Below are 22,049 nucleotides of genomic sequence, written 5' to 3'. Positions count from 1 at the left end.
GAAAAATGGATTAGAATGTATAATACAAAGAGTTCATTGACATTGCTTCAGATTCTTCATTGCAACTAATTTTTAAGATTCTGAGTTGAATTGTGTCCCTCCTAAAGTTCATATTTTTCAGTCTTTACCTCCCAGTACCTCAGAATATAACTGTATTTGGTAACAGGGCCCTTTAAAGAGGGATTAAGTAAAATGTTAATGCTTCATGTTTAAGCATTAAGTAATGCTCAAAATTCTACAAGCCAGGCTTCAGCAATGCGCGAACCGTGAACTTCCAGATGTTCAAGCTGGTTTTAGAAAAGGCAGAGTAACCAGAGGTCAAATTGCCAACTTCCGCTGGATCATCGAAAAAGCAAGAGAGTTCCAGAAAAACATCTATTTCTGCTTTATTGACTATGCCAAAGCCTTTGACTGTGTGGATCACAATAAACTGTGGAAAATTCTTCAAGACATGGGCATACCAGACCACCTGATCTGCCACTTGAGAAACCTATATGCAGGTCAGGAAACAACAGTTAGAACTGGACATGGAACAACAGACTGGTTCCAAATAGGAAAAGGAGTATGTCAAGGCTGTATATTGTCACCCTGCTTATTTAACTTCTATGCAGAGTACATCATGAGAAACACTGGGCTGGAAGAAGCACAAGGTGGAATCTAGATTGCTGGGAGAAATATCAATAACCTCAGATATGCAGATGACACCACCCTTATGGCAGAAAGTGAAGAGGAACTCAAAAGCCTCTCGATGAAAGTGAAAGTGGAGAGTGAAAAAGTTGGCTTAAAGCTCAACATTCAGAAAACTAAGATCATGGCATCTAGTCCCATCACTTCATGGCAGATAGATGGGGAAACAGTGGAAACAGTGGTTGACTTTAGTTTTCTGGGCTCCAAAATCGCTGCAGATGGTGACTGCAGCCATGAAATTAAAAGACGCTTACTCCTTGGAAGGAAAGTTATTACCAACCTAGATAGCATATTCAAAAGTAGAGACATTACTTTGCCAACAAAGGTCCGTCTAGTCAAGGCTATGGTTTTCCCAATGGTCATGTACGGATGTGAGAGTTGGACTGTGAAGAGAGCTGAGCACTGAAGAATTGATGCTTTTGAACTGTGGTGTTAGAGAAGACTCTTGAGAGTCCCTTGGACTGCAAGGAGATCCAACCAGTCCATTCTAAAGGAGATCAGTCCTGGGTTTTCTTTGGAAGGACTGATGCTGAAGCTGAAACTCCAATACTTTGGCCACCTCATGCGAAGAGTTGACTCATTGGAAAAGACTCTGATGCTGGGAGGGATTGGGGGCAGGAGGAGAAGGGGACGACAGAGGATGAGATGGCTGGATGGCATCACCGACATGATGGATGTGAGTTTGAGTGAACTCCGGGAGTTGGTGATGGACAGGGAGGCCTAGAGTGCAGCGATTCATGGGGTTGCAAAGAGTCAGACACGACTGAGCAACTGAACTGAACTGAACTGAAGTTAAAATGTTAAGTTCCCCTTAGACTGCAAGGAGATCAAACCAGTCAATCCTAAAGAAAATAATCCTGAATATTCATTGGAAGGACTGTTGCTGAAGCTCCAATACTTTGGCCACCTAATGTGAAGAGCTGCTTCACTGGAAAAGACCATGATCCTGGGAAAGACTGAAGGCAGGAGGAGAAGGGGACGACAGAGGATGAGATGGTTAGATAGCATCACTGACTCAATTGACATGAATTTGAGCAAACTCCAGATGTGGAGGACAGAGGAGCTTGGCTTGCTACAGTCCATGAAGTTGCAAACAGGTGGACATGATTCAGCAGCTGAACAACACAACAAGTTAAAATGAAGACATTAAATGGGCCCTAATCCAATCTGATTAGAGTCCTTATAAGAAGAGGGAATTTGGACACACAGAGAGACACCAGGGCTATCTAAGCAGAGGAAGGACCCTGTGGGGAAATAGCAAGAAGACAGCCATCTGCAAGCCAAGAAGAGAGGCCAGCATGCCTTGATCTTGGACTTTTAGCTGCCATAACTATGAGGAAACACGTTTCTGTTGTTGAAGTCCTTCAGTGTGTGGCGTTTGGTTATGGCATCCCTGTAACTGAGCAAGATCCTGCGGGGCCTTCTTGGGGACAGACACCCCTGCCATGCTTCCCTCACCCTTACTTATCAAAAAGCTTTAGTTTCTTAGGCCTTCGCCAAATTCCAAGGAACAGATTCAATCAGAGAAGTAAGAAAAGGCAGCCACAAAGGAAAACAGTCAAGCAAGACAAAATAATAGTTCAGCCATAATACCAAGTCCAAGACCTTTAATTCCTCTTCAAGGGGTCTAGGTGATATCCTGAGCCATACCCTTGGGCTGTTTTGCAGACACTAAAATCTTCTCCAGGTAGAAGAAGCTAACTGCCTGTTGACCATCAGTACCCAGACCCCAGGCCACTTGGAACCAGAAGGATGATGAGGTTACCTCCTGAAAAAGCATTGTATTATCTCACCACTGTCTAATCAGAAGAATGTCCATGAGCTGGACATTCTACAATCCTCACCCTTAATAAAGACTTTCAAAACCCTTTGCCAAAAGCCACTGAGGAGTTCAGAGCTTTTGAACATGAGCTGCCCGTTCTCCTTTATTTTTGGCACTACATTGAGTGTCTTGTAGGGCTTCCCTAGTGGCTCAGAGGTTAAAGCGTCTGCCTGCAATGAGGGAGACCTGGATTCGATCCCTGGGTTGGGAAGATCCCCTGGAGAAGGAAATGGCAACCCACTCCAGTATTCTTGCCTGGAGAATCCTGTGGACAGAGGAGCCTGGTGGGCTACAGTCTACAGGGTCGCAAACAGTCGGACATGACTGAGCGACTTCACTTTCCCTTTCACTTTCCCTTTGGGTGTCTTGCAATAAAAGCTATACTTGCTTGTATGCAACCTGGTGTCCATAGACTGGCTTATTAACTGTGTGCGGATGAGTGGGGCCAAGCTTGGTTGGATACCAGCCATAACTAACATATCACTTGTTGAGTTTGGGTGTAGTATCAGAGGAGAAGATCTACAATTTTCTGAACAGCTATTAGAATCCTCCTCCCTTTCCCACAACATATCTCTGTGAGGCTGGAATTTCTTCATAGTAACCAAAACATCCTATGGCAACAGACTGAATGCATAAGCAGATGAAAATCCAGCTGTCTTCAATTAAGTCATTAAAGAGACACAAAAACATAAACAATACTACTGTTCTAGGTTTCCTTTTTTTTTTAATAGTTATTTTTCATAAAGTATGTTATCATAATGGATTTACTATTGCTATTTTTAAAAGAATTAATACATAAGTATCATTACTATCTCCATTTTGACTTCAAATATGGCAAATATGGAGAGACAATATTCATGTAATCACAACTCTTGGAGGTCCTCAGTCATTTTTAAGAATGTAAAAGGTCCTGAGACAGAAAGTTTGAGAATGGCTGATTGAGGTCAGTATTTCCCCAATTATGTCAATCAAACATGACTGTCAAGATGATTACTATTCTTTAATCAATCTCATTTTTTCTTAATAGCTTGCTTGATTAAAACTTAAACACATTTATTTTAAAAGGAAAACCAGGGACACTCACCACAAATAAAAAACAACCACAACAGAAAAATTTTAACAGGCTGTCCTGATGTTTAGTGGATTCTATTGCCTGCCCGATACTCTAAGTCCAAAATCTGTTTGCTATCTACCTAGAGTTTAGCCGGGAGAAGGCAATGGCACCCCACTCCAGTACTCTTGCCTGGCAAATCCCATGGATGGAGGAGCCTGGTAGGCTGCAGACCAGGGGGTTGCTAAGAGTCGGATATGACTGAGCGACTTCACTTTCACTTTTCACTTTCACGCATTGGAGAAGAAAATGGCAACCCATTCCAGTGTTCTTGCCTGCAGAGTCCCAGGGACGGGGGAGCCTGATGGGCTGCCGTCTATGGGGTTGCACAGAGTCGGACACAACTGAAGCGACTCAGCAGCAGCAGCAGCAGCTAACATAGGAGACCCAGGTTCGATCCCTGGTCTGGGAAGATTCCACATGCCTTGGGGCAACTAAGCCCGTATGCCATAACCACTGAAGCCTGTGGGCCCAGAGCCTGTGCTCTACAGCAAGAGAAGCCACTTCAGTGAGAAGCCCGCACACTGCAACTAGACAGGGTAGTCTATGCTCACTGCAACTAGAGAAAACCCGTCTGTGGTAAGAAAGACTCAGCACAACCGAAAAATTAAAAAATAAAAATAAAAAAGAGCTTACTCTAATGGAAGTACTTGGAAATGCAAAAATATTTCAACCATATCGATGCTGATCATGGTGTTTTTCTTTTTAAATCATGGCAATAATCTGGACACAATCTAAATTTCTAATCTAGAAGGTTAGTTACGTAAGTTACTGGGAAGTCGTTGGTCAGAATATTATGCATCTATCAAAGAAAAATCACATTTCCAAATACTTTTTAATGGCCCAGGAAAATAGCTTAATAACTTGAAGTGAAACATACAGAGTAGGGAACAGAAATAAAATAAGATCTTGATTTTTATGACCTACAACAAGCAATTTATTATGTTTATCACCTAGAAAAGAAATAATAATGTTTAAAGATGTACTATTTCTCAAACATCAACACTGTGGGGCTTAAGATTTTGGTTCTTCTATGAAATGTCTCTGTTTCCCTGTTTTCTTTAGTAAACATACGTGGAGGAAAACATGTTCAGCTTCTTACTCAGTCATTTTGCTTCTTGAGAACTTATTCTAGTGACTTCCCTGGAGGTCCAGCGGTTAAAATGCAGCAGATCCCAGTTTGCAATCCCTGTAAGCTTGCACATACGTCAGTCAGGAAGAGGGTCTTGCCCAGACTAATGGGCTTACCCATTCTGCAGCTCCCTCACAGCCCCCTCCCCTCAAATGATTATCCCACTGTCTCCTGAGGCTGAAGCTTATTAGTCTGAGAAGCCCCCGTCAGCCTGACTCCACCAAGGGGCAGAGGAGGGAGAGCAGGAGGCCTCATCACATCCCCTCCCTCCTAGTCTTCAGCCTCCCCACTGAAGACCAAAGACCTTCTAGGTACCCCTTGCCCACTTCAGTCTGATCCTTCCTTCCCTGGGCCCACCCTACCCTGTTCCTTTGTCCAGAGTCACCTACAGGGAACAGAGGAAGGACCAGGTCCCCAGGTTTTCCTGGCTCTGCCCCAGCCACTGGCCCACCCCACCCCTATATGGGGCCAATACCTGGGACGGCTCAGCTCCAGGTCCCAAAGGCGGGCCTCCACTTTCCCATCATGTCCCCTCCCTAGAGATGGAAACCAGCCCCCAAAGTCCTTCTCCACGTGTGCATCTCCCCCATCGATGAAACCCATGACATTGATGAGGGACGGCCTCTGAGCCTCACTGATCTGTTTGATAAGTGGGGAGGTGGAGGCTCTCAGAGGGAAGACTGCGTATCTGAGGGCACACAGCAAAAGGTGGCCGAGCCGGGATTTCAACCCAGGCTGCGTGCGTGGCTCTCAATGCTGGTAGATTCTGCTCCCCACGCTCCAGACCCACCACCCCTACCGGCGAGCACTGTGCACTTGTGCAATGTCCTCTTCGAATCAAAAATAAACCGACGCTCAGTTCTGCTGTGCCATCTGCCGCACCAACTCTGCAGCAGGAATACTGGCTTGCTGCAGAGAGGGCACGCTCCCACGGCACGGTCAGAACTGAACAGTGAGATACCCTGGCTGGGAGCCAGGGAGGGGAGAGGGCCTTGGGGCAGGGTAGGTGGCAGAGGGGCCAGGGCAGGCACAGTCCTCAGCAGATGGTGGGGGGAGAGCTGTGGGCTGTGTATCAGCATTCCACGGTCAATGCTGACCACCACTGAGGCTGGGTATCCTCGGGCAAGCCCTCTGCCCGCCACTGAGTCTCAGTTTCTCCACTACAAGAGGTTGGGTCATTTGATTCTTCTCAGGCTTGACAAGGTCATATTCTATGGCTGCAGGTCTTCCAGACGCTGCCTGCCCATTCCTGGTCCTTTGGGGTCGACAGCAGCCAGCAGGGAGGAGAGAGGATTCTTCGAGAGAGGGACCGGCTGGCCCAAGGTCACGCCATTCCTACCAACATCAACAACCACGATAATAATGTGGTAATCTCAGAGATGACACTCGCAGCCTCACAGGGGTCGGACTGAGGTGGACAAGGGGCACACTGAGAGGGTCTTTGGTCTTCAGCTGAAAGCCGGAAGGCAGGGGATGTGGTAAGCCCTCCTGCCTTCCCTCCTCTGACCCTTGGTGGAGTCAGGCTGATGGGGGCTTCTCAGACGAAGATCCAGCCTCAGGGGACAGTGGGATAATCATTTGAGGAGAGGAGGCTGTGAGGGTAATCTAGAGATGGGCACTCGGACAGCGGTGATTTTCCTAGAGTGATGTGGAAAGCTCATGTCTGAATCCAGTACTGTGTAGCCTCAGATGTTTTGTTCGAATCACCACACACGCCAGGAAGAAAGAACTAAGAGTGAGACTGAAGATCTAGTGAGAGAATGGCGATGGAAGGACATTCACTCACTCACTCCATCTTTCATGTCACGTCCTAGACTGGGTGCTGAGGGTACACCAGTGAGGTGCACCAGCTCTGGAGTTCTGGGGGCCTGGGCTCAAGCCCAGGTCCCAAACGTGCCAGCTGTGTGACACGGGCAAGTGATTCGACCTCTCCTGACCTCTGCTTTGTTGTCTAATGGAGGATTATGGTGAAAGTTGTGTCTGACGCTTTGTGACCCTGTGGACTGTAGCCCACCAGGCTCCTCTGTCCATGGCTACTGGAATGGGTGGTCATTTTCTTCTCCAAAGGTTCTTCCCCACCCAGGCGTTGAACTCAGTTCTCCTGTGATGCAGGTGGATTCTTTACTATCTAAGCCACCAGGCTTGTTGGGAGAGTAAGCAGGCACATGTGTCTGTATAGGTGCTCACTATGGGTCAGCTATAAGATGATGGTGAAATCAGCGCTGGACACTGGGCAGTGATAGGTGACAGTAATACTATTGTTTTCTTAGCCTGTCTTATCACTTAGGCCAGTTGGTGGTTAAAATAAATAACTATGAGCTCCAGAGGAGTTTAAATTTGCATTTTCCCCTACTTTTCCTTCCTCTCTCTCTCCTTCCCTCCCCTGCCTTCCTTTTTTTTTTTCCCCATCCACCCAAAACCCCAGCCCTCTGCTCTTTGCCAGATTCTGTGCTGGGCACAGGGACATAGAGATGACAAGACTCTGCCCTCACGGAGCTCTCAGGACCCAGGAGGGATTGAGGAGGTAGACCAGGGAATCACATAGCTCAGTGAGGTGGACGAAGGCCAGCATGACAGCAGGGGAGTATGAAGCGGGGCACTTGACCTTGCTCAGTGATACTGCAATTAAGGGAAGGGACTGCAAGAGTCAGAAAGGTCAGGTCACCTGCTTCAGGCCGCATTGCAAATAAATGCTTGTCCTGACTCCAAATTTCATGATTTCTGGTATCCTTCCATGTGGTCACAGTCTGTTAACAGCCTCAAGGAAATAATAATAACAATGACTTCTATTGCAAGCTAGGTCTTGGGGAACTCAGCCCAAGGGAGTCTTTAGTGGCTGACTAGCCACAGAGAATAGAGCCTCTGAAGTTTCAATAGTAAGAGCAACTGAAAAGTTGAGACCAACACGAAAGCAATAAATTTCTTCTCAGAATTAAAAGCTAAGCAGATAGTAGAAATGTGACAAGACACTTTACTGACGAATAAGTTGGCATGTAGGGCATTTTACCTTGCTGCAGATGATTTTTTTTTTAATTTTCTCAGTCATCTCAAGATTAATTTAACCACATAACAATCTCTTTAACTCAGAAATAAATTAGGTCCTAATTCTAAAAATCGTATTTTTGTTTTGTTTTCAGAAAGCACATTTTTCTCATTTCTCTGAGATTCTTTCTTCTCCAAGATCTGGTGCAATCTGAGATGCAGATCTTTTATCTGTTGGGCTTAAAATCTTCTCCCTTCCAGGACACATTCTAAATGCTCCAGTGAAAGTTAACCAGAATCCAGGTACTGATATACAGAAATTCACTTTATAGAAACCCTTGCAAGACTTAATTCCAGGAACTCAAACTGTCTGGGCATCAACATCACACTGCTGTTCAATTGGTGGGGATCAATGTCACCCCCGAAGTCTACCCAATGAACTGCAGAAGAATTTTAAATAGTAGGAAATCCATGCCGGGTGAGGTCATGGTGAAAGGGAAGGGGAAACGTCCACAGTCGCTCTGGGAGAGAAGGAAGCTGTTAGGCAGAGAGGCCAAGACCTGATGCAGAGCAGAGCACAAACTCCAGTCAGGCCAGGCGGCCGGCAGGATGTGACTCAGACTACTGCTCCGTTGGCTGAAAGGGCAGTCTGGCTTTTCTCGACCCAGGTCAAGCAAGTTTAAGGTTCAGAGAGGACTGAGCTTGGTGGGAATGCCTGTGGACCCTGCATGCCCCGTCCACTCTCATCTCTGCCTATTTCCCCCTGGACTGAGCAAGACAGCACAGCGTCTCATCGAGCAGACTCCAGCCAGAGGCAGCCGACATGCAAAGTCACCAGGGTGACTATGCAAATACTTTCTATTCTCCCCTCACCCCCACTCATAGCTCCCAAGCAGAGCTCTGACTCCTAATTAGTTCACAGGACAGGAAGTCAAATACCCGATGGAAGAACAGTTAGTGAATTCTGTGGGGAAAGAGGAAACACAGCTCCCTAGAGAAGCAGGTGGTGTGGTTTTAGGACCAGGCAAGGCAGAAGCGAGGGGCTTCCCAGGTGGCTCAGTGGTAAAGAAAGCGCCTGAGGATGGAAGAGAAGCAGGAGCAGAGGGTCTGATCCTTGGGTCAGGAAGAACCCCCAGATGAGGAAATGGCAACCCACCCCAGTATTCTTGCCTGGAGAGTCCTATGGATAGAGGAGCCTGGAGGGTTACAGTTCATATAGGGTCGCAAAGAGTCGGACACAACTGAGCAACTGGGCACCCCAGGCAGAGGCGAATGGATGCCCATATACTGCAGCACAGTAGAGATGCGGCAAGAGGGCCAGCCTCAGCAGCTCAGCTCTGAGGACCTGCATCACCGTGGCTGCCACCTGCAAAATATGATCCTTAATACCACATCCTTTCCCTTCAATGCTCAGTCCCCACGAGCATCCTCCACGGGCCCAGCTCTGCAGTACGAAGTAGTTTTGAATTTTTGTATAAAGAAACATTCCCCCTAAAACGTGTTTCTATTTTATGTGAGCTTGTATTCAGAAATAGATTTTTCTTTCTTCTTATCAGAAATCAAGAGTTCCAGTTTCTAACCCAGCAACCGGATACAACTGCTCACCATTATGCTGCATTTGAAAAAGAAGAAAATGTATCATAGTTACCTGTTTTGCTTTGTCTAAGGACCCAGCTGGCCGTAGAGGGGGAGTTTTGAGGGCTGGTGCAGAGGGCTGGGTCTGTGAGCGTCCTGGCCATGCGGCCACAGCCACAGCCCAGTTTCCCCACCTGTACTGTGGCGGGGACGCCAGCCTCTGCCTGGCTGCAGGAAGCAAGACATGAGGTCTGGGCTGGGCCGGGCCGGCTCTCTAGGGCCCTCAGCAAATGGAAGCGAAGGAACATTAGCCTTGTTTTTGAACAATGTCACAAAGTTGCATAAGGAGGGTAGCTGCATTTATCCTGGGGCCTGATTCTGGCTTTCTGGAGCAATCCTGTGCAGCGTTCCTACAGCCTGAAAGGGAACACCCTTCCCACAGCCTCAATGCTGGCTGGTGACTCAGAGTACTGTTAAAAGGTGTGGCTGGGGAGCCACTTAGGCATCAGTATGGAACTGGACAGATTTGCCTCCCCTGGAGCTGCTCTGGAAAGGAAAGGGGAAGGGGGCCCTGCCCTCTCCTGCGAGGTGAGTGGGGCACTAGGAAGCAGCTTCCATCAGAAGCCCCTCCCTCCCAACGCGGCTGAACGCAGAGCCTAAAGCACATGGTGGCCCAGGCTCCCGGGCTGGCGGGGCTGGGGTGGGGTGCGAGCCCCATCGGGGGTGCTCCTCCCTCCGGAATGGGCCCAAAGCACCCCGCACCTGACACTCATATCGGGAGCGCAATATGGAACACGCATGGCCAGGGCGCTGGGTGCTCTACCAAGGCTTGGCCCACCCTCGGGACGACGGATTCTTACGCCCATTTTACAAATGAGGAAGCTGAGGCTGAAAGCCTGTCACACCGCCACCTGGAGGCAGAGCTGGGATTCCAACAGAATGGTCCCAGTGTGCTGAAAACTTTCCGAGACTCCCAAACGGGTGTCTGTGGGGAGCGGGAGAAACGTCTGGAAATGCAACTGCTGGGGCCACGACGGCTCTGGGTGAAGGCGCACGTGTAGGGCAGGTGCCATTTTTTAAAAGGACTTTCTGTGTTGTCTCATTTACGTTTTACGTTCTCTGCAGCGGGAGCTGGTATTTTTACCTCACAGGTGAGGAGGCGGATGTTAAATTGCTTCCCAAGGCCACCCAGACACTGTCCTGACCGTCCCCTCTGCGACCCCTGGACTCCAGCTCCACCTCTGTGCAATGGGGACTTGAAGTCACAGCCTCCGAGAAGGTCAGGGTTAACTGAGGGAACGGAAGGGAAACGCTTTAGCGACTGCAAAACGCCGCCCGAATACTAAGGAGTATTATTATTTACTAAAATAGCTTCGTGGGGAGAGTGCAAGCAAGGCTGAGAACGACAAGGTTCTGGATTCAATCCTAGCTTTGGCAGGATGCGTAAGCTGTATTCCTCCTAGAGCTGGAAGCCCCCACGAGCAGGGGCCCTATCTGGTTTGCCTCAGTCTTCCCAGGTCCCAGCTCTAGGTATGGCACAGAAAGAGCCCTTAAAAAATCTTGGCTGGACTAGTCAGGATTAATTCAGGACAGCAGCAGAGGGTGGAAGGGAAGAAAAATAGACTCAAGGGCTGGAGGTGGCCTCAGGGTAATCAGAAAATTGATCTTCCAGGTGGGGTCACTTCTGGGAATAAAAAGGACATTTTTAGTAGTCATGATAAGCCAGGACTGTTCTAGGCCAACCACGACATACGGTCACTCTGTTTTCTGATCATTTCATCTGGTCCCCATGTTGTGAGGGAAACTGAGTCCCAGTAGGAGGCACCAGAACCTGATGCTGGGAAAGACTGAAGGCAAAAGGAGAAGAGGGCTGAGGATGAGACGGTTGGACGGCATCACCGACTCAATGGACATGAACTTGGGCAAACTCCAGGAGGTGGTGATGGACAGGGAGGCCTGGCGTGTTGCAGTCCATGGTGTTGCAAAGAGTCAGACACGACTGAGTGACTGAACAAGAACAACAACAGGAGGCATGGAGCCAGGTAGAACCCAGGGTTCCTGGTACCCTCAAGGGTCTGCTCTCAAAAGAGCAGCTAGGAATGGGTGGAGCTTGCTTTTCGGGCCTGCAGCTCACTGGAAGGAATTGGGTGTTCTCCATATAGTCCAAAGTTTCTGTTGGGTAAATATCAACCCTTCTGGGCTGGTTACTAAGGGCCTGAGCAGTTGCTAAGCAGCCACATGACCTCATGGGGGCTATTGTTCAGCAGTCAATAGGCATCCTTGAGTAACATTCTTCTACTCCCAAATCCCAAGGGCTCCTGGGGTTCTCTGTAAAGAAGCCAGAGATTATCAGGCGCAGAAGCAGTTGACAGAACCATGCTTGCTTTCTGGGGTGGGGGTGCACTGCAGCCTCTCAGAGCAGAGCATAGGAAGGCTGGGTACCCAGTGAGAACCCATCAGTAGCTGATATGAGCAGCAGAAACAACACAGGAATAGAGACCTAACCCATGAGCAGCGACTGACCCTCTCTCATCCACCTGAACACACACTGCCTCAGTTTGGTCCCAAAGCAGCCATATGGACGGGAGGGTTGCAATGATCACCCCATTTCAAAATATAGGAAGCCGAGGTCCAGAAAGAAGAAACAGCTGCCCAAAGCCGGCCCCAAACCCTCACCAGGTGTAGGGTACAGAACAGCAGCCACCCAAAGACATCCGTATTCTAACCCCTGAGCCTCTGATTATGTTAGGTTGTGCGGCAAAGGGGAGTGGAGGTTGCAGCTGGCCTGAAGGATGCTCATCGCTGACCTGGAGACCGAGGACAGGCCCATGAGAATCATGGCCGCTTCTAGGAGCTGGAAAATGCGGGGACTCAGATTCTCCACGAGCGCCTGCAGAAGGGAACACAGCCCTTGGTGTTAGCCCTGTAGACTTGCATCAGACTCCTGACTTAGATGTGCTCAGTCGCTCAGTTGTCTCTGACTCTGCCACCCAATGGACTGTAGCCCACCAGGCTCCTCTGTCCATGGGCTATCCCAGGCAAGAATATTGGAGTGGGTTGCCATGCCCTCCCCTAGGAGGGAGGGATCGACCCCGGATCTCTTGCATCTCCTGCATCAGTATGTGGATTCTTGATCGCTGAACCAAAGGGGAAGCCCTTGACTTAGAGAGCTAGCTGGTACATGTTAAGCTACTTGGTTTGTGAGAATTTGTCACAGCACCGACAGGAAACTACGCACGAGGGACAGAAGTCCGCAAGGTCTGAGCCAAAAGAGGGCTTTGGAGGTGGTTCAGCTAACTTAGAGTTAAGGAAATGAGAGGCCCAGAGAAATGAAGTGATTTGGTCAGGGTCACAAAGCAGGTGACACATAACGACAGAGACCTGCTGGGGACCAGCCCCAGCTGATCCAGGGTATTCGAAGGAGAGACGGCCTAGGCGACTATTTATATGCTAATTAGAGATATAGAGAACAATAGAATGAGGATAGCTCAGTAGGAAAATTCAGTGGAGAAAAGAAGCTGAGTAGCTTGGTTTACGCGGGAGACCAATAAAACTTCAAGACAAGAAGTTTGCACCACTGACGTAGGCCGCAGGCGCCCTCTCGAATAGCGGAAGGTGCCTCACCCTAGACACCTTCTCGAGTGGGTCTTAGAAGCCCAGGCATAATTAGTAAGCGTGGTGGGTTCCGCGCTCCAGATGGAGACTCAGCTGGAAGTTAAAGGGAAGAATGACATGGGGAGACCAAGCGCTGGTGAACAAGGCCCGTAGCTTTATTTTTAACAGGGGCTTTTATACCCTAAGTTACACACAGAGGATAATAGGGGATGCAAAGTCAGCAGTCTTTGATTCTTATCAAAAACCAAGGTTTCTTTCCTGCAAATTTATCGTATACAAATGGTTTAGGTGATTTACATCATCTTCTGGCCAGAAGGCCTACTAACATTTTATGACTCTTGACAAGGACTTATCAACAAAGACTTATTTTCTCTAAGAGTAATTATTTTAAGGTTTGGCACCATCTTCCAAAGATAAAATTGCATTCCTATAGGGCGGATGTGTAATGGGTTTACAACAAAGGAAAGAATTTATTACCTTAAGGGTCTAAAGTTACTAACACCAAGGCCCCTACTTATTTTTTACTATATACCAACTATTAATTAATACACATTCAAGGATACAATTCAGGGGATGTGAAAACTTGGCAACAAGCATTGACTCATCAATGAAATCCTTTACTAGTTTATTCTGACAGTTTTTAACTCTCTGAGAGGCTCTAAGCTATTTGAATATCTTAAGCTTCCCGTGCCTCTGGAGGCTAGGAGACTGTAAACAATCGTATGCATAGCTGCAGGAGTCCGGGTAAACTTGTCAGGCGAGTTAGAGAGCCATCTGAGGGGTTTGGATTTAAACACTCCTAATTGCCCAGGAACTTTATTAATTGGAGCTGTAAGTTAACTCTTTGACAGAGAGAGAGTGAGATGGTGGTAGGGGACAGCCCCTAGTAAAGTCAGAGGTGAGAGCACAAAACAATAAAGTAGACAGACTCTGGTTTTTTGGGGGAAAATGCTCGAGAATATCCGGGCGGACTCCTGAGGCTCGATCCCGCCTTTGCGTATGCCGAGCCTCCTTCCTCATGACCTTTGTCATGAGCAGAATGCCTCACCGGCTCCCCGCAGAGACCTGCAGGTGTGCTCAGCCCTCCTCAAGGCTCCTGACACTGTCCACCGAGGGGCCTGTGTTCCAGGCAGCTTCTCTGCTGATTCTCTACTACCAGTCTCACTGGAACCCTGGACCTCAAACCCCGTCCCCTTTGTCTCTCTCAGCCAGAGGCAGGTGGGTGGCCCGTTTTATGATAAGCAGGAGCCGCTTTCCTCCTGTGTAGGAGGTGGTGGCCTGGAGTCAGCACTCACAGCCCACAGTCTCGGAGCCTCAGTTTCCTCATCTGAAAATGGACACAGCCCCCCTCTGCATCAGCTGGAGGGAACACAGAGCAGAAGGTCAAAGGGAAAGCCTGTGGCACATGCCTGGCATGCAGGTGGCACTCAGTGCCTGTTCCATCCTTTTTCTCAGTCAAGCCCAGGCCTGCCCTGGGTCCCCCACAGCCACTGGCTCTAAAGCCTTTGGAATTCCAGGGCCTCCTTCCCAGAAGAGCCTCATCTCTGCCTGGCACACAGAAGGTACTCAATGAATGCTGGTGGAATGGACCCCAGGACTGGGGTCCATTGAATGTTCCTCTTTCTCTGTTTTGCCTAAAAGGCCCCGTATGTTTCCATCAAGCTCCAGCTCACATGCCCCCTCCTCCAGGCAGCCTTCCTTGATCCCAGGGTGCAAGGTCATGCTGTACTCTTTGTGCTGGGTTTTCAGCTTCCCTGTGGTACTGTGGGTTTCATGTTTAGGGCTCAAGCATGCTATCAGACACCTCCGGGCTCCAGTCCTGGCCTTGCCTGTGTGGTTCTAGGGTAGTTACGCCTCCTTTCTGAGTGGTTTCTCCTCTGATCAGTGGGAATAATGACAGCACCTCCATCACTGGGTTGTCAGGAGGAGCACAGGAACTGCTGCATGGAAAGGGTATAGCATAGCAATGGCACTGAGCGGGCTTGCAGTAAGTGGCTGTGTTTTCAGGAGAAAGGTTATCATTCTAGATGCTTCCTAGGGTAAAATTGAGGTCCCCAGGGCAGGGGTGTGTCTGATTTATCTCTGATAGACCTCAGATCTTTACTGAGTACCTACCCTGTGCCCAGCTCTCCTCTAGACCTGGGAGGACAGAGGGGAACAAGGCCCTGCCTCCTTGAGCTGACTTTTCAGTGGTGGGGGAGGCAGACATGATACAATCTGCCCAAGTGAAAATAGAAGGTACCAGGGGCTCCTGTGATGGTCCAGTGGTTAAGAGTCTACCTTGTAATGCAGGGGACAATGGCTCAGTGCCTGGTCCAAGAAGATCCCACATGCCTTGGAGGAGAGCAGCTAAGCCTGCGTGCCACAAATACCGAGCCCACGTGCTGCAGCTACTGACACCCGAGCGCCCTAGAGTCCATGCTCGGCAACAAGAGAAGCCTGCACACCACAGCCAGAGAGTTGCCTCCATTCGCTGCAACTAGAGAGAGCCCGTGCACAGCAACACAAATCCAGGGCAGCCAATAAATAAAGTTATGAAAACATTTAAAACCAGAATATACCAGGCAGGGGCAGGGAGTCATTGCAAATGATGCCTGGAGACACAGCAAGGGGCAGGGAGAGATGGGAGAACCTCTGCTTTGGGTAAGGGGCCGAGGAAGGCCTCTCTAAGAAGGACATATTTAAGCCCCTATCAGAGTAAAGGGAGTAGAGTGAGCCATGTAGACGCATTCCTGGAGAGGGAACAGAAAGGGCAAAATCCCCAGTGAGAAGAGTATGTGTCTGGTGTGTCTGAGAAACAGCAAGGAGGCCACGTAGTGTGTGCTCAGAACACATATACACAACTGACACGTTATCACATTATTTCTACCATTTTATAGAAAATATTTAGTTATGCCCATTTATTTATTCTTTCCTATTAATCAGAAACTCATATTCAGTGAGCCTCTTCCAAGTATTATTAGGTCATAGCAATCCTTTGGGGTGGGTACAATTGTCCCCCTTTTTGTGCAAAGCTAAGGCTCAGAGAGGTAATGTGCTTTGCCTAAGGTCACACAGCAGGTAGGTTAAGTCAGGATTTGAACACAGGACTGTGTGATATTTCAGTTCTGGCTTTTTCTCCCAGGATAGGCTTGGGAGGTGCTCACGCTCCCTGATTCCTGCTGCCCCACCATGAGTTACTCCCCGCCCCAGAGGGTGCCTCCCTCCTTCATTCCTTGGTAGCATATCTATAAACAGTCTCCAGTCTGGGTCTCTGTTCTGAGACCCAGGGGTGAGCGTGTAGAGTTGCCCCTGGGATGGCCACTGTGGCCTCGGGAAGGCACTCCCAGGGCCTAAGATGCTGGAGGGTAGGCAGACCCTTGGGGAGCGTGGATTTCTAAGAAGTAGACCAGGAAAGTCAAGTCACAGATGCTCCACAGGCTCAGTCCCGGTCTCTCAAAGCCAGGGCAGCCTCTGGGTGCCTGGATGAGGCTGGATTCCCAGGGAGGTTGTGCCTCAGTGATGCAAGGGAAGGAGACAGAACTTTCTAATAGAAGAGCTGACGGAAGGAGATGGCAGAGAGATCCCAGGGCAGGGCTCCAGGAGAGACCAGGCTGCAGGGTGAGGCACAGAGTGGCCGTGGAGGGTACAGGATTCACAGAGGACAGGGCCCAGTCCTGGCGTCAACTTCACAGCGAGGGAAGAGAATGGATTGGGCACTGAGGTGGGTACCACAGGGCACAGTCACCAAGGGCTGCATCTAGAGCAGGGCGAGCAGTCAGAAGTCACTGGAACAAATGTTGTATGTGTGTGTTCAGTCACTCAGTCGTGTCCGACTCCTTGTGGCCCCATGGACTACAACACACCAGGCATCCCTGTTCTTCACCATCTCCCGGAGTTTGCTCAAATTCACGTCCACTGAATCGGTGATGCCATCCAACATCTCATCCTCTGTCGCCCCCTTCTCCTCCTGCCTTCAATCTTTCCCAAGAAGTGTTGTATCAGAGGGCAATGTTCTGTACCATTATTCTGCTTTTATCCTTCCCCCTGCCATCATTTATCTCAGTCAGTGGCAGAGCAGGGACTCGAACTCTGATCTGCGTGAGTGCGAAGCTCAGGCTGTTTATATGCTATCCTGACAAGAAGCAGCGGGTGGGTCACGGTGGTGAAAGGGTCAAGGTGCCTGGGGAGGAAGTGCTGTCAGATGTCCAGCAGCAGGACTAGGAATGCCCCGAAGCTGGGGGTGTGGCCGGTGCCTGCTGGCTGAAGACACTACTGTGAAGGCAGCATGGCAAGGGAGTAAGTAATCCGCGGACATTTCCCCCATATTCGGAAGTAAGGCAGTACCAGCAAGGAAGGACAGAATCCTAATCGGCTACTCGGCAGAATGAAGTGGGCTGCCTGACACGGTGATGCCTGTGGGGTCTCCTCGGGGTCAGGCAGCCTGGATTGCCCTAGGAAATTGCTCATTCCTGACTCTCAGACTGTGGGACTTTGACGGGGCTCCCAGGATGGGTGTGAATCCCAGCCTGGGCCAGACAAAGCTTTGCAGTCCCCACCTGGTGAGCAGTCTGTGGATGTGTGCGTGACCTGTGAGCCACCGGAGTGTCAGTCTTAAGACTCTGTAAGCTACAGGGAGTGCTCTTTTTCTCTTGGGATGGCTGACCTGAAGCTGCTGGGGGCCACCCATGCCGCCACAGAAGGAGAGAATGCCTAAGGGTGCAGCCCAAACAGGGAGAAGCAGAAAAGAGAGATGGAGAGAGAGGAAGATAATAAGTTCTGCTGACATTGTATCACCCCCTGGATCCAGCTGTACCTGAAGCCTATTGCCCTAGGACTCCTTAGTTACACGTCAGTAAATTCCTTTTTAGACCGGCCAGTTTGAGTCACTTTCTATAAAAAGGCTCTTGACTTACATAGCTTTAACTTCCTGGGAACAAAAAAGAGAGAATGGAACTCAGAAGAAAAAAGGAGAAAGATGGGTGAGGGGAAGAAGGAGTGAGAATTACTGTTTCATGGTATAGAATCTGAGTGTTGCAAGATGAAAAGATTCTAGAGGTCTGTTCCACAAGCATGTGAAAAAACTTAACACTGCTGAACAGTTTTTCCAGTGGTCATGTACGGATGTGAGAGCTGGGCCAGAAAGGAGGCTGAACGCTGAAGAATGGATGCTTCGGAACTGTGGTGTTGGAGAAGACTCTTGAGAGTCCCTTGGACTGCAAGGAGATGAAACCAGTCCATCCTAAAGGAAATCAATACTGAATATTCATTGGAAGGACTGATGCTGAATCTGAAGCTCCAATACTTTGGCCTCCTGATGTGAAGAGCTGATTCATTGAGAAAGACCCTGATGCTGGGAAGGACTGAAGGCAGGAGGAGAAGGGGACGACAGAGGATGTGATGGTTGGATGGCACCACAGACTCAAAATGGGCATGAATCTGGGCAAACTGCAGGAGATAGTGAAGGACAGGGAAGCCTAGCATGCTGCAGTTCATGGGGTCGCAGAGTCAGACATGACTGACAACAACAGAAGGGTACGCTTAAAAATGACTGAGGGAGTAAAATTTTAAAAACTAGCATGTAAAAAACACGGGTGAGGGGAGACCGGAGAACAGAGAGGGGAGGAAAGGGAGGCAGGAGAGGAGAGGGCAAGAGAGGAAAGAGGAGAGTGACAGAAGGTGGCCCTGCAGCCCCCAGGAGTGAGGCCAGCTGCTCCTGCCACCTACTCCGCTATTTTTATACTGCGTGGCTCTCAAGGTAACTTCACACCTGTCATGCCTGTCCTTCAAATCCTACTTCGTTTTCCAACATTTTAGAAACCCCTTCCTTCCCCGAGAAACTCTACCTGCTTCACTGAATTCCTTATTTTTTTGAAGCGCGTGTATTCCTGGGAGGGGTAACAAGCAGAACTACGGGTATGGGTTTCCCTGGCGGCTCAGTGGTTGAAGAATCCGCCTGCCAATGTAGGAGATGTGGATTCTATCCCCGGGTCGGGAGGAGGAGGAAACAGCAACCCCCTCTAGTATTCTTGCTAGCATAATTCTGTCGACAAAGGAGCCTGGAGGGCTAAGGTCCAGGGGGTTGCAAAGAGTCAGACACAACGACTGAGAATGCACACACGCAAATGCTGGTAACCTCTGGGGCCCCGCCGTTTCTGTTCATGAAGCACTTTCACACTTGACATCTTGTGGAGGCCTCTCAGACACCGGTGAGGTAGTCAGGGATGCTATCAGCCCATTTTATAGATGAGTAGATCTAGTGTGAGGACATGCAGCGGGGTGCTGGGTTTGCATCTGGGTCCTCTGGCTTCCAGTCCTGCCCTCTGAGACGTGGCAGGGCGGGGGAGGGGGGACACGGGGGACCCGGGTGGGGCGGGTTGGAAGCTTGGAGCTCATCTGCAGACCTCATCGACTTCTCAAAGTTCATTCTGGGCTTGATTAGGAAGAACCTCCGAGGAGGCACAAGACCCACAGGTGACGTCCCCGTGAGTGTTCCCTCATGGGGAGCTCAGGAGTCCTGGGTATTCCATTTCCAAAGCAAAATGATTTAAAGATGCAGCAGGCAGTTCAAATGCAGGCAGGAACTGCTTAACATTCTTCCTTTCAAGTTTCCGTGCTGGGCGATTTGGTTTCCGTCTGGGGAGGAGTGAAGTTGCTCCTGCTTAAAGGCACTGCTGATAACGACAATGCTGTCCTCTTGCAAGGCTTTGATCACTGGGTGCATTTGACTCTCACTTCCCAAACCTGAACAGCTGGTCCAGGCCCTTTCACATTCAGCAGGCAATTAAATTTTCACAAAAAGAAGGTGAAACTCCAGGGATAATGAGATGAGAGCAAAGCAAAGGCAGCAGCTGGGCTTCTGAACAAACCAGGGGAAAAGCGCGATGTGGTGGACACCTCTCTAACGAGGGGTCGCAGACAGGCCAGGGTGGGGCGCTGTGGGACCCTTGGTGGGGACACGCCAAGCTTCTGACACGGCTGTGGACAGCCAGGACCTGCCCTCGGAGGAGGGACACGGCTCAGCAGGTGCCAAGGCAGAGGCTGACAACTTGTGCTGTCTCACTGAGGCTCACTCCCTGATGCATTCAGAATAAAAAGGAACCTCCCCACGGCCTTATAGCTGAGAAGACCCTTAAATGCCCCATGGGCCCAGGTGAGCCCCATGCTTCTTTTCTCCTCCTCCAGTCTCAGGAGATGGCTCCCAAGGCCGGTCGACCAGCTGCCTGCCACCCACCACAGGCTCACAGCCAGCCCCCTGCCCCAGCCTGTCTGCAGACCGTACCTCTCACCCGTCTCCCTTACATGGTCACCCTCCTCAACATGCCATGGTCATCCACCATCACTGCTGGCCTGAATGAATGTCATACCCTTGGCCTGGCCTCTGGCCTCTGGCCTCCACTATCACCCCTTAAGATCAATCCACTCTCCAACAGAAGAATCTTCTGGAAGCTGGATCCCACAGCAGGAAGCTTTGGTCCTTTAATGGCTCTCCTGCAGTTACGATGACGTCCAAACTCCACACACGTCCTGCTGGCCCCCTACCCTCCCTCCTCACATCAGCATCTCCTACTTGGGCTCCAGTCACCCTGGCCTTCCTTCAGTGTTCCCAGGGCATGACACTGGGTCTCACCTCAGGGCCTTTGCATACCCTGCTCCCTTTGCCTGCACCCCTCATGCCCTGTTTTATTCCCAACAAATCCTTCTGATCATCTAGGTCACCACTGTGGAATGCTCTTCCCCGACCCTCTCATCAGAAGCCATTCTCAATATGCTCACGTAGCCCTGGGTTGGTACATGACCTCATGGAGCAGAGCCCCATGTCAAGCTAATAGCATCCACCTGTTGCCCTAGAAAAATGCTTCTATTAATAGCTTGCTTAAGCAGCAGTACTTGGGGGGCCTCTTTGTTACAGCAGCACTGCCTTTATTGCACTAATACATACTTTTGAGGCAGTAGGTGGTCCGGGAAAGGGAAGTGACTGGTTTCAAGGTCACACAGACCCCTGTGATTTCTACTGCTCCCCCCCTCTCACTTGGGCTTAGCCACTGGGTCCTGACAACTGGAATTCTGGAAGCCTTCTGAATCCATTCTTGCTTCTGTGCCACCTCAGCTGTATCTCTGATTCAGTTCCTCCAATGGTTACTACAACAGCCTCCCCCCAAATCAAAAGCCTCCCCATAGGTGGGTTCCCCTAAAACCTGGCCATTACTTTGCTGGGTGTATTGTCTTGCTAAACTCAGAAGGATGGTGTAATGTCCAGACTTACACAAAACTCTCTGCCAGCTCCCTGGTTGCCTGAGGACAAGGTCCAGCGTCCCGCGACATTCACTATTGATTCCAGTGCTATTCTCCAGCCTTCAGCCCATCAGGGTAGTAATAAGTCAGGCAGACTCAGCTTCAAATCTTGGCCTAACCCATTCCTAACTGGTAACTTGGGCAAGTGACTTCGTCAAATGTAAGGCAGTGATTAAGAGAATGGGATCTGAGGTCAGACTGCCTGGGAGTCCTGCAGACCAGCTGTGTGACTTTGGGAAAGTGAGTGAACATCTCTGTGCCTTTTCTTCCCCCTTCCCTCATTTCATCCACTCGTCCTTCCCCCCAACCACCCACTCACCTGTCTGTCTACCCATCCATCTTCCCATCTGTCCACCCACCCTTCCATCTGTATCTGTCCAGTCACTGCATCTGTCCACCCATTGGCCAACTGTTTGCCCATCAGGCCATCTGTTCACTGCCTGACTGTCTGTGGGCTCACCGCCACACCCCCATTTGTCTACCCATCTGTCCACCTATCCCTCTTATCCATCCACCCACCCGCCCACTCATCTGTCCGTCCACCTACCACATCCATCCATCTACTTGCTTCTTCATCTCTGTACCCGCCTACACATCCATCCATCCATCCACCCACCCACCCGCCCACTCATCTCTCTGTCCACCTACTACGCCCATACGTCCACTTTCTTCTTCATCTGTGCACCCATCTGCCCATCCATCCACCCACCTGTTGGTTCATCCAAAAGCCCATCATCCGTTATCTGTCAACACCTACTGCTCACCTGCAGTCCAATGGCTGAACCAAGTTAAAACAGATGACATCAGAGGCTGGGGGTAAGAGCTAACGCTCATGCTTGTATCCCAGGTCC

The 22,049-nt window shown here is 49.8% G+C and overlaps 1 protein-coding gene across 15 annotated transcripts in view; it reads right to left on the bottom strand.

Annotated features, from left to right (window-relative positions):
• Nucleotides 1-22,049, bottom strand: part of ATP2B2 (ATPase plasma membrane Ca2+ transporting 2) — a 380,950-nt gene that overhangs the window by 220,866 nt on the left and 138,035 nt on the right. Inside the window, exon 1 of one of the 15 annotated variants that reach the window (XM_027522817.1) lies at nt 9,383-9,476. The exons of the other annotated variants lie outside the window; for them this stretch is intronic. The gene's annotated coding sequence lies outside the window, so the exon portion shown is untranslated. Of the gene's footprint in view, nt 1-9,382; nt 9,477-22,049 lie in introns of those variants that run through there. 15 annotated transcript variants of the gene reach the window in all.

The sequence above is a fragment of the Bos indicus x Bos taurus genome, chromosome 22 (assembly GCF_003369695.1).
Source record: "Bos indicus x Bos taurus breed Angus x Brahman F1 hybrid chromosome 22, Bos_hybrid_MaternalHap_v2.0, whole genome shotgun sequence".
Lineage (NCBI taxonomy): Eukaryota > Metazoa > Chordata > Mammalia > Artiodactyla > Bovidae > Bos > Bos indicus x Bos taurus.
The sequence above is the reverse complement of the archived record's forward strand: the minus strand, read 5'-3'. Positions and strand labels throughout refer to the sequence as shown.